This window comes from Lissotriton helveticus, chromosome 11, assembly GCF_964261635.1.
Source record: "Lissotriton helveticus chromosome 11, aLisHel1.1, whole genome shotgun sequence".
Classification (NCBI taxonomy): domain Eukaryota; kingdom Metazoa; phylum Chordata; class Amphibia; order Caudata; family Salamandridae; genus Lissotriton; species Lissotriton helveticus.
The window spans coordinates 383,294,454-383,306,978 of record NC_136072.1 but is presented as its reverse complement, the minus strand read 5'-3'; positions in this window follow the sequence as shown (position 1 = coordinate 383,306,978).

Below are 12,525 nucleotides of genomic sequence, written 5' to 3'. Positions count from 1 at the left end.
TAAATCGAACAACGGCTCACAAGGAATCCACAAGTTTACATATATTGCGCAGGAGCTCACAAAGGGGGGCAACAGAAGAATCACGGGGATAAAGGAATTCAAAATATAAGTGTACAAAAATCTTTATTTTTCTTTTATCATATTTGATTCATATATTCATTATTCAAAACATAGGACATCATAACAACTCAACATATAAATAGAAAATTATTGTCGAAATAAATATACATAGTATAGCATAGTTTCCCCACATCAACCTCTCCACAACCATTCATTCACTAGTACTTCAGACACACACACATACATTCATACAAGTTCCATATGCTGAGAAAATTCCTCAAGGTAATTCCCACAATTACACAAGAGAGGGATCCAGCGGAGCCTAGATAGCGCACTGCTAAAGAGGCCAGGTCGATTAAACAGGATCCCACAACCAGGTAACGCCAACGCGCGTTTCGGTGCCATGCCCAGATCCACGGGCGCACCTTCATCAGGGCTTGCACGTCGAGGAAGGGGGGAAGACACAGCTCAAAAATGATACACCCGTGACAAATCTGTAGTAAAAAGAGAATTCATTGAGATTACGCAATCCAATTGCTGGCTTATAAAATTATACAAGTCCTGTGTTCAAAATATTGACAATTTACCAAGGGGTCTGTGGCATTCGCATAGTTTGTTCAATTTCGTATGTCATAAGTACACATTACATTCAAATAGACATAAAGTTCAATATTTCACATGTTGCCTCAGAACCCCACCCCATGTCAGGTAAGCTCCAAACAGTGTAAATAGCAATTTTATAAATGGATGAAAAAAGCCAAATTTAAAATCACACACTGGAATCCCCGACCACATGAGTAATTAGAACTCACAATCAATACATTCCTTCAAAACATTCACACACTCTAGATGTATTACCTTGTGGTCCAGCGGCAATCCTCAGAGAGACACTGAGAGGAGCAATTTTTTTCAATCTCATTTAATTTTTCGAGGGAGCACATAACCATTTTCTAAGGTGGCCTAGTAGTAAACTAATCAACCACCTACGTTTGTTAGGATTTTAAAAAATCCAGTTTTAAGATTTTACCTGGGCCACAGGGGGTATTGGTCCGTAAAGGAACGCTGGCGATCCGGAGGAGGTCCGAGAAAATAACCGTAAGGGGCTCACTTCAGTCCATTCATAACCTATAGTAACAAGAATCACAAATTTTAGAGGAAATAGGCACGGATAGTTGCAGTGAAGGTCATCTCATACAAGGTTGTCCCCCTGTTAGCGTTAGGGACATATGCTTACCAGCTACCGGGGTTAATCCATCCACCCATAGTAATTAGAGCTGTTTGCGAAGCGATATAAATCCACGGGAAAATAGTTTGAAACTCCAAGGGTTTTCGAGAGCATGTATCTGGATAGGGAGAATACCGAAAAGATCGTATAATTAGTTCTCATAAGCTTAAAGGAACAACTATTCCTCGCACGATGGCTTTTTGTGAGCTCCTGCGCAATATATGTAAACTTGTGGATTCCTTGTGAGCCATTGTTCGATTTATGTGGGTGGACTTTTCCCTTAACAGTTGTGTTCTATAAGGAAACGGGTACAGAGGAAAACCCTAAAGAACAGTCTTTTACGGCAGTCATGCAGATACTGCAAATTTAGCGCACTGAGGTACAGTCATACTACGCACAGTCAAGGGCAGACAATATGAAAATGGAACAAACAGTGTCAGAGATGCCGGGAAAGATCACTAACTTCACCACGAAGATCACTGAGCAACAACAGGCAAAGCCATCCCAGACTTGACAAACTGGAATTGGGACTCTCAGATCCAACTTGCCCACCGTTGTCCTCCTAATCGCAATGTGGATAATTCCAAGCCAATGTTGGAAATGTTCTTCTCGTACCAGCAATCTCTCTTAAAGCATGTCTCACAAAATCTGTAATGGTAAATGCAATGTTGATTGTAGCTCGGTCAGACCTCTGCAAATTTACTATAGATAAAATGCGTCAATTTATTGATTCCTTTAAGGCCACCAGGGAGCAGGTATTCCTGCAAGAGCCAGGACAACTTAAGATCATTAAGGATGGCCGAGTACTGATGTGCTACTCTGAGGCTGATGGTTCACAGGCTTTGACCCGCTTTAAGGGCTCTACCATTTAGAATTATTCATTATAGATACCTCAACGCTGTATTTCTTTCTACCCCTTCCTCCACTGCCTCTACTTCCCTTTTCCCTATGAATTTCTCTGCTTGCATAGCTGGTATCTAGTTTTTTCTGTATATGTCATTGGTGATTGGGTGTTGGAGCTGGTTGGTGGCGGAAGTTGGGGTGTGCTGTTGAGGGCTACACTCCCATAAGGTCTGTCAGGGCACCAACAGCTCAGATGGCTGGGATAATTCCCTCCCACATCCACGGGGAGGGTTGAGGGGGGACGAGGCGGTTGAAAAGGCTGGTCATAAAATATCATTCTGGGATGGAGGGAACAGTTTTCTCCATGATCAAGGGTGGGTGGGGGAGTAAAACAAGACAGAATGTTCTATAAAAAATGAGTATGCATACTGTTTATCTTTGTTTTCTTGTGGTCATTAGGACGAGTATTAGGCAGCATACCCTTTCAGATTAATGGCTAATATTAAATGTATGAATTGGAATGTTTCTGGCCTAAATTCACAAAGTAAGTGCCTGTTGGTTAGGGAGGATATAGCGAATTATAGTCCTCATCTGCTAGTCTTCACAGAGGCTCACTTAGCGTATGAGGATCATCTATTACTAAATTTATTTTGCTATGACATAATTACTTCCACCTCACAAACTGTTCCCATATGGGGGGTTGTATTATTGTCTACAAAGAACTTCCAATGTAACATCTTGAAAACTGTGGCAGATCCAAGGGGGAGATGGGTGCTTGCACAATTGTTATAATATTCATAGAGATTTGTTATATGTGTACTTTACAGGCCAAATACTGGCGATCCGGAGGAATTGGATACACTCTCTTTAGAGCATCTAGACTATTTGGGGAAACTGATTATAATGTGTGATTTTAACTGCATAATGGATTATAGTATTGATTCACCCAATTGCAAAAACTACCCCATATGACTAGGACTAGGTTACGAGCTGACCCGGCTTCATTGGCACTGTGATGTATGGAGGACTCTCCACTCAGCTAACCCTGGGTATACTTTTTATTCATGCCCACAAAAGCACTACTCCAGGATCTATATGGTTTTTGTCAGAAGGCCTTTATTAGCAAGGGCAGAAATAGAAGTATGCCCGAGGATCGTGTGAGACCACAACCCCCTTCTATTTACAATCTGTCTCGTCAATTTTCATTTCCCCATCATCCATTGTTCAAAGGTTATTATGGGATTTACACCTCAGGTTTATTAAGGGACTTTCTTACTAATAACACAGGTACAGCTACACACTACATTGTCGGGGATACCATGAAAGCGTACATCTGTGGCATTACATTAAAGTATAACATCAAACAAAACCGAGCTGCTTTGGATGCTGCATATCAACTGTGGCAAGAAATTCTACAGCTCGAAATTTCTCATGCACCTAAAAATTGTTCAAGGTGCACTGACGAGCAGGCTACCTTTCTACAACTAATTGAAAAAAAGTCTGCGTAGAGGGCGGGAGCTAAAAGAGCAGATCGCAACTAATTATGCTAATAATAAAGCTCCGCAATACAAATACGGTGACCGTGTTGGTTACGTTTTAGCTTATCAAATCTCAAATAAGCAGTCTAAATGTACAATACAATGTATCAAAAGCATGGGCATTATTTCTCATACGAACCCTGCCTCTATTATAGAGCAGTTCTCCTTGTTCTATCAGGATTCATACTTTCAGCATCACATAGACTGCCAGTCACAGATCATAACATACATACATAAGTGCAGGCTGCCCCACTTAGTGGATGATCAGGCAGGCGAGCTAAAAGCTCAGTTTTCTTTGGGAGGGATGGAGGCGGCCTTGACAGGTCTCCCTTCAGGATGCTCTTCCAATAGAGTTTTATAAGGCATTTAAGGATATACTGGCTAGGGAATTCTCAAAGTGTACACAGAATATTCATGATGGTGGGGAAATCCCAGACTCCTGGAATGTGACCAACACCATGGTATTTTTTAAAGAAAGGCAAGCCATCAGAGGACATGAGGTCATACCGACCAATCTCCCTTACAACCTTGGATGCTAAGGGTTTGACTAAGGTCTTGGCAATGAGACTTACCCCTCTCCTTCTGATGCTAGTCTCTGAACAACAGCATGGATCCATACCAGGAAGGGACACTACTAATCACACCAATACAGCAGTTGCTGAGTTTGACGTTGCAGGGAAATCCAGCACCAGGATAGGCATGATCTTATTAGATGCCGAGAAGGCCTTTCATCATGTGAACTGGGACTGTATGTGGGCTTCGTGGTGCACGTTCAATGTTGGTGACAAATACATATAAATACTACAGGCATTATATAAGACCCCTCCTGCTAGGGTGATATACTCAGGGAGGTATTCAAGTACATTTCATTTATACCTCTGAACTCGACAGGGATGCCCATTGTCTCACCTTTTAATTGCTTTATATATCGAGCCATACTTTAGATTGTTGTTTTGGAAACCCGGCATTCAGCCATTGACGTTCGGGGGTCATGAACTTAAAATTACTGCGTACGCAGACAATATGGCTGTTTGTGCATCAAATGCACTATCAGCTCTGGGACAGGTTTTTAAGGAGGCCGCTGATTTTGGTGAGTTTTCAGGGTATAGGCCAAATATTTCCAAAACACAGGTCCTTGTGAACTTTGAGTCAGATGTCCAAATGGTAGGGGTAATCTTGACTGCTGTATATCTCGGTGTCAAACTATATTCAGAGGTGGGGGAAATAATCAAATTGAACTATGAGCTCCTGCTTATATTGGTCATTGCCAAAATTAATGCATGGAATAGGCTACCACTTACTACAATTGGATGATGCAATATAGTTCAAATGAATATCCTTCTGGAATGTCCTTATCTTTTTCAGGCCATGCCTTATTAGGTCCCGGATTCTTTTTTAAGGTGCCTGGAAGGAGCCATTGGAAGTTTAATATGGGGCTAAAAGGGAGCAAGACAAGCAATTCGACCTATGAAGCTCCCATATAAGCAAGGGGCTTCAACTCCCTGATTTAAAGTTGTATTTCTCGCCTACGTTTGTGGGGCGCCAGTGTAGTCAAGGTCAAGGTCAAGCAAAGCTTTATTCAACTGTTGTATTTAACAATCATAAAAGCACATAAAACATACGGATACAATTGCATTTAAAATTACACAAGTTAATAAAATGATCAAATAACAATATTTACAGGATACGTAAAGATTACATCGACTCTGTTAAAAACCACATACAAAAAACTGGAAGGATACACAGAAGTTACAATTCATCAATTAACATACTCTTTCTCAATTGAAGCACCTTCATCAGAAACATTGATAACCTCCATGCTACATGTTCATCCTCCAGTAACTGCAGTCGAATTAGAGCTGGGCAGCATTGCCTCAAACCCCGTTGTTTTAAAAGTGGTCTTATCCACACTTTCCTCAACTCTATATAAAATGTACAGAAAAAGGACTAAGTGAATGGTGGATTGCTCAGATAGTTTATCGCAGGGGCAAGGTATCAACATACGTGACCAATCATTCATTTTTGTAAATGTCACTAATCTTTGAACATTGCCCAATCTGAATCTTGTTAAAAGCAACCTATCAAACCCACGGGGTACAAATGATAAATACTGCTCCATTCCCAAGGTAGTGAGCGTTAGTTGATGTCGCATGACGGTTTAGGCTTTAAGATTTCCTCTGACATTCTTAACGAGCCCAATAATACGAAACCCTCTTTATTTAAAGCCTATCTGGTAGTCGCCAGCATGGTGCTCAAATTAGTTAAATAATCTGGATGACCCAGATCATTCATGAAATCCCGTACAAACCTAACCCAAGGAATTTTAAGGGCCCCCTCCAATCTGAAAGTAACTTGCAAAATCTCCCTATTTAGTTTGGTCTGATCCTTACTCTATAACCAATACCATAAAAGTATGGGTTCCAACTTAATGAGGTCAGACATAAAGGGGGGACCCAACTCCTCGTGACAAACATAAGAGGAGGTACTGGGTGGAGCGGATAGAATGTACCTCAGATAGGAGTTTTCCACTGTTTGGAGTGCAGAAGAATGAACAAAACCCCACACCCCAGCCCCATACATCACAGTTGAAATGCACTTGGCCTTGTATATTTGCAGGAGTTTGCCAGGAGGCTTCCTGCCTAACCTCTTTGCAAAAGATGCAAGTACGCTAGTTGTCCTAGAGGACGCCAATTTTTTAATAGTTATTGTTTGGGCCCATGAATTGTTTTGGCTAAATAAGATGCCAAGATAAGAAAAACCTTTAGTTGAGGATAATTTTCTATCATTCACAAACATATCTCTCAACCTCTTTGTTCCATGGTCATATCTCATAATATACGTCTTAGGGATGTTTATACTTAGGCCAAGATCCTTCACGTAGTTATTAAAACTGTCTAGGACCCACTGCAAGCCTATTTGTGTATTCGCCATCAGGAAGCATCATCTGCGTAAAGCAGAGCCGGAATTGGTCGCCGATTAACTTGGGGATAGTCTTGGCCCTTCTTTACTAGGGCTTCTCCCAATCCGTTGATGTAAAGATTAAAAAGGAAGGGGGCCAGCACACAGCCTTGCCTGACCCCTCTCCTGAAAGGGAAGGTTTTAGAGCGCTCACCACCCAAGCCATAGCGCACACTAGCAGTAGCTCCACTATATAGACGCTGTAATAAAGTGATTGTATGTGGGTCCACCCCCGCAGCCTTAAGGATCTCCCATAATCTATTGTGCCTGACCGAATCAAAGGCTGCGGTGAGGTCCACGACGGCCAGGTATATTCTACCCTTTTTCACTCTTGTATATTTTCCTATTATAATTGCTAGGTTTAGGCTTTGTTCAATGGTACCAAGCCCTTCCCTAAAGCCATACTCTAAGTCAGATAGTATGTGTGTGTCCTCTGCCCAGTTTTACAGGCATTCTAAGATAACACATCCAGCCACTTTGACCATCGAATCAAGCAAAGAAATCGCCTATAGCAACTAGGGTCATGGCGGTCCCCCTTCTTGTATATCGGTATAATATTCGATTCAACCCAGGTCTTAGGATTGTTTGTCTCGCAACTTGTGCAATTAACTTGAGTTATTATAGGGCTCCATAATGAGACATTGGATTTGAACAAATCTACTGGAACGCCGTCAGGCCCAGTGGCCTTACCACCCAGACTGAAGTCAAGAGCTCTGTTCACTTCTTTCAGCGTAACTCTCAAAACCACCTTATCAGTATGATCTAATGGGGTATCATGCAAATATGAGACAGGATTTCCTTGGTCACTATAGACCTTAGAAAAGTGCTTGATCCAAGAATCCTCGGAAATAGCAATCTCAACTGAGGGACCCTCACCAGCTGTTAAAAAAGGGGCCCTCACAGTTTTCCAGAAAGCAGCACTGTCTTTCTGTTTTGCCACACTGTGGAGGGATTCCCTCGCTTCATCTCTCATATCGCTTTTTCTCGCTTTAATAACCCGTTTGTACTCCAGTCTAGCCAGTCTAATACTATTAGGAAATCTAGGGTGCCTATGTAACTCGCGCATCAGATTTGAATGCGCTTGAGTACATTTCTTGTCAAACCACCCAGAATCCTTAGGTTTATTACATTGTTTTACAAATAATAAATTCCTAACCTCTTTTGAGATTTCAACAAAAGACTGCACTATGTCCTCACAGGGAGTTTGATCACTCAGGCATGCATCAAAGGCGGGTTTACAATTCCTGATTAATTGCTTTAATAGCACTTCTGAGTCCACTTTGGCCCACCGTAAGGAGTAACCGTTAGTTTTAATCAATTCTATATTGCCAATGACAGTATTGATTTTTTCTTCCCTTTTAGTCGTATACTTAGGCAATTTAACCGATAAGCATAGCGGAAAGTGATCACTTCTGGAAATATCCCAACCTTAAAGGAAAGCACCCAAGTTGCACAGATGCTTGAGGCTGACATGAAATCAATAGTGGATGAAAGGCCTCTACCATTAAAAGTACTTGCCATGTGCACTGGAGTCGCTAAAAATGTGTTAACAAATCCCAGATCACTAGTGAATAGGAGTTCATTAAACGGTTCCCCCACCAAAGTGTGACAAAAATGGGTATTCACTCCTCCTCCTCGTTAACCATGCCACACATTCTAGGATCCTGTGAATTGCACAAAGCACAATTGAAATCCCCCACCACAAATATGGAAACTTTCGATCCAGCATTACAGATGTCATTCAATGCCCCCCTATGTCCTTTACCACCATATGAAGTTTGTCTGATGGAACATTATTATAGAAATTAACCAAACCAAAGCGGTAGGTGACACTTAATGATAATACAATTATATGGTAATGACAATCCCCCTGATGGAATTCTACTTTATTATACCTCATCTGGTTTGAGATATACGTACAAAACCCTCACCTTAGGTCTTTCCCCTTTACCCTTCACAGCCTCAGTAAAGAAGGTCTTACAACCATTAATATGTAGTGGTTCTAAAACCCAGGTTTCCTGTAAACAGAGGATATTACTATTTTAAATGAGCTCGCCCCAAAGAGGATTGTCAATCTTACAGCGCAGCCCCGATATATTCCATGAGATTACATTACAGGCAGGGGATACAAGGGTGGCCTGGGATTTAGAGGACACAGCACTGGGGTAACAGGGTGATCAATACCGGGTGGAACAAGTGGATTAATAGGGCATTCACACTGTTCTAACAGGACAGTTGACATCTCAGTGCTACCTCCCCTATTAATTTGCTTTTTATTGGATAACTAGGATGAAAACCTTTCCATTATAGTGGTTTGATCTTGACAGCTAAACTTATTTATTGTGCCCACTACATTATAATTGACCTGACTGCCATTACTTTTTAAAATCGGGACAAAGGGTGACAGTCAGTCAATATCTTCCGGGTCATTGAGAGCCTCGAAGTAATTATTGACTGGAACAACTTATCTATACTGTGCTGTTCCCATGGGTCTTTCCTTCACCAAAGTATACTGAGGGAGTCTATTTGGTTGGTAAAAGAATCCCAGGGGGACAACACTTATCCCCTTGCTTCTAACCGGCCAGCTGCACACCCTGTCCAAAATAGTTTAAACCAAGGCTGGAGACATAAACGTCAACACTATGCAATCTCCAGGTATTGATTTTTTAGATCCACCAACCCAGCCAATTCGCCTCGCCACCTTAAATTCAGTAAATAATTTACGGGTTATTCCGGTCTTCTCACTTAAAAAGTGCAGAGATTTATTTCTCAGGGCAGACCAGTGTTCTACCTCTCCTGATGGCAATAAGGGAACATTGACCAGAACCACGGTATACAGGGTTACTTCCGGGGAAATATGCAGCTGGCTTGTTTCTGAATAATGCCCCCAAGCCATGCTTTGAAATCCTAATCTACCTTGGGTATGATCCTCATGGCTTGTTGTAGGGCCCCCCTGCCTGATGTGACCCACTTTGAATCATTGCTCGTACTTTCTTACCCTATAAATCTACTCTGGGCGGAGTGAGGAGCCTCATTTTCACATGCTAAGTGTAACCTTACTGATGCACCCAACGTGCTATACCTAGTCTGAGCCAAATTATTGAATGAATTTTGGGAATTGGTTGCTTGTAATAGTGTTTGGCCAGGAACTTCATTCGTAGAATTAACATGTGAATGGTTTAATGTACAGTCCACTCTGCTGCTAGGGGGTGCAACTGTTAGTCTACTTGAAGGAAGGTCAGTTGGAGCTAAAGGAAAACAATTAATATGCCTTTCCAAATTGACTAGCCTACCCTCAATATTAGTTAATATAGTTGTTAATGGTTTCAGAAGGGCTGAAACAGTTAGCTCCAGCTTCTCCCAAAAAACGCCATGATTCACTGCCGAAATACCACTAGCGACTGCCCTAGCGTTAGGGGGCAGAGTATGTTCCTGAGTCAACGCTCCCCCCGTAATCAGATATACATCCCCCTGACTCATGCATGAGGCGAGGTTGCTTGCTAGTGCCCTGACCCTTCCTCTTCTTCGGTGGGGGGGGGGCAAGATTCCTCAGATGACTATTTTTCACCTTTTGCCCCCTGGTCATAACATTTGATCTATTTACTCTGTTAGACGGCTGCTGAACCTCTGGTAAGATTGCCGTATCAGGGTCAGTTGGTACAGTAAGTGGAGTAATGGGAGCTGGGGGATCGACTGGATGTATGGTGTTAGCTACGGGGGCAGTCACTGGCAGATGACTCGGGCGTGCTAAGGGCTCGAGCCATAGTCTGCGTTCAGTTAGGGCCATTTCATGCATCAATGCCGAATCAGCCCTAATTGAAAATGCATCTAAAGTTCCCATGGCCCTCAGCCCTGTTAGCGATTTACGTCTGCTCATACTATCGGCCCCTGTTTTATACTATAGTGCCACAAAAGCAAGCGTTATACCCTGATACCCGAGTTCCACAGTTCAGACTACTATACCAGACAATGTAAATGTAAATGTAAATTGATACTTGTATAGCGCACTACTCACCCGCAAGGGTCTCAAGGCGCTTGTACGAATACCGCTGTGGAGCCCATACGGGCTTTCCCTGGGAGGTGTCCACTCCTGGGCACCCCCAAGGTGGAGGCCAGGCATCCTTAGCGTTGTGGGGGCCGTTGTGGAGATTAAGCAAGCTATTGCCCAGAGTTGCAGAGTGGGACTCCATGATTGGAATAGGCACCGAGGCGAGAATTATCAGGTCCGTGGAATTTTGAGCCCAAGACCCGCCGAGGCGGGGAATTGAACCCTGGTCCCGGGCTAGACTTCTGCATCAGGGTCTGCCGCTCTAACCATTGAGCCTATGTCATACAGGTCCTACAGGTCCTGGAGTGTCAATGACCTGGCCCAGCCCAGCCGTGTCCGACCTTGACCCGGGCGAGGCCCAGGCACGCCAGCGTGCGCCCCGCGCTGCAGGAGCCTGCCCCGGTTTTTAAAGTGCCTCCTGGTGCATTGGGATGATGAGGGCGGCTCCTGCTGCTGGGGCTGCTGGTGTCTGAAGTCCACGTGCTCTACATATGCTGCACAACAACAACACCGTCAAAAATGCTGAGAAACGGGTCCCAGGCTGCAGGACCCCGCGCCAGTTTTTAAAGCGCCTCCGGGCACGTTGGGATGATGACGGCAGCTCCTGCTGCTGGTGTCTGGAGTCCACGGGCTCTACGTATGCTGAACAACACACCACCACCAAAAATGCTGAGATACGGGTCCCCTGAAACTTTATATGTGTAGAGTCTTAGATTTCCTGCAGTCTTCTATGCCGTCCTCACTGTGAGCGTCTTCAATGTCAGGAATCCTCCAAATCTATGGACGCCGGCCTGCTCATCAGTCCAGACTTTATAATTTCTCAATCCTTATGATACTCCGGGAGAGTGCTCCTCGTAAATGATGGCCTGTGTAGTCTATTAACCCCGGCTGACCCAGATGAAGTACATTTCTGCTATCAACTAGCGCTGGGTGTAGACTACAGGCTTTTTCTTATACTGGTTGGGGGACCCAAACTATTAGAAGATGGTTTGCTTTACGGCTGTGAAAGATACAATTCACATTTGGAAGGAAATGTGCAGCAAATATTCAATTTCTTTCTTAAATAAAGAAACACCATTGTGGAATAATCCTGCTTTTCCGTAAATGCTTCAAGATCTAAATGGGAAGACCTGGGCACGATAGGGGGTTCAGACTATTGGACAGGTGTACAATTCATATAGCTTTTGCTAATTATCCCGGTTACAGGCTAGCTATGGGCTCCCGCACAGGGCACAAGTAAAATAAGTGGGGGGACTGACAATATGCAAATGAGCCCATGACGTCACGCGCGGAACGTGTCCCGGTGTCTGAAAATTACAACGGGACACGTTCAGCTTATTTCTGTGGGGCCCAGCTTCTTGGCAGGGGGGACGGCATCCACCCTGTGAAAAGAATGGGTCGACACTGTCCACCCGCGTGTTCCACCGACTCGAGCCCTGCTCCCGCATAACTTTTTCTTTAAATATGTACAAATTAGAGATTACTTCCTGACACGCTGTAATTACCTGATGGAACTTGTAGGTACAGAGCTAATGGTGTGCCTTTATAAAGCCGGTAGGACACCAATGATAAGCTCGGTATGTCAGGTCCTTTGCCAGCATGTAACTGATGACAACGTGTTACTGACTTCAAAATAGGGTCGGTAGCTGTGGACTGATGTTCATGTTTCATAGATAAAGAGGGTATTGACGATTTTGGATGGATCAGTCCATTCTAACAACCTGAAACTGCTACAATTCAAGGCTATCTTTCTTTAATAATATACACCAGAAATAATCTCTGAATGGGGTGCCAATGCTTTCAGGTATAAAACTAGGTACCGAAAATGTAGGAAGCCTTCGGCAGACGTTGCA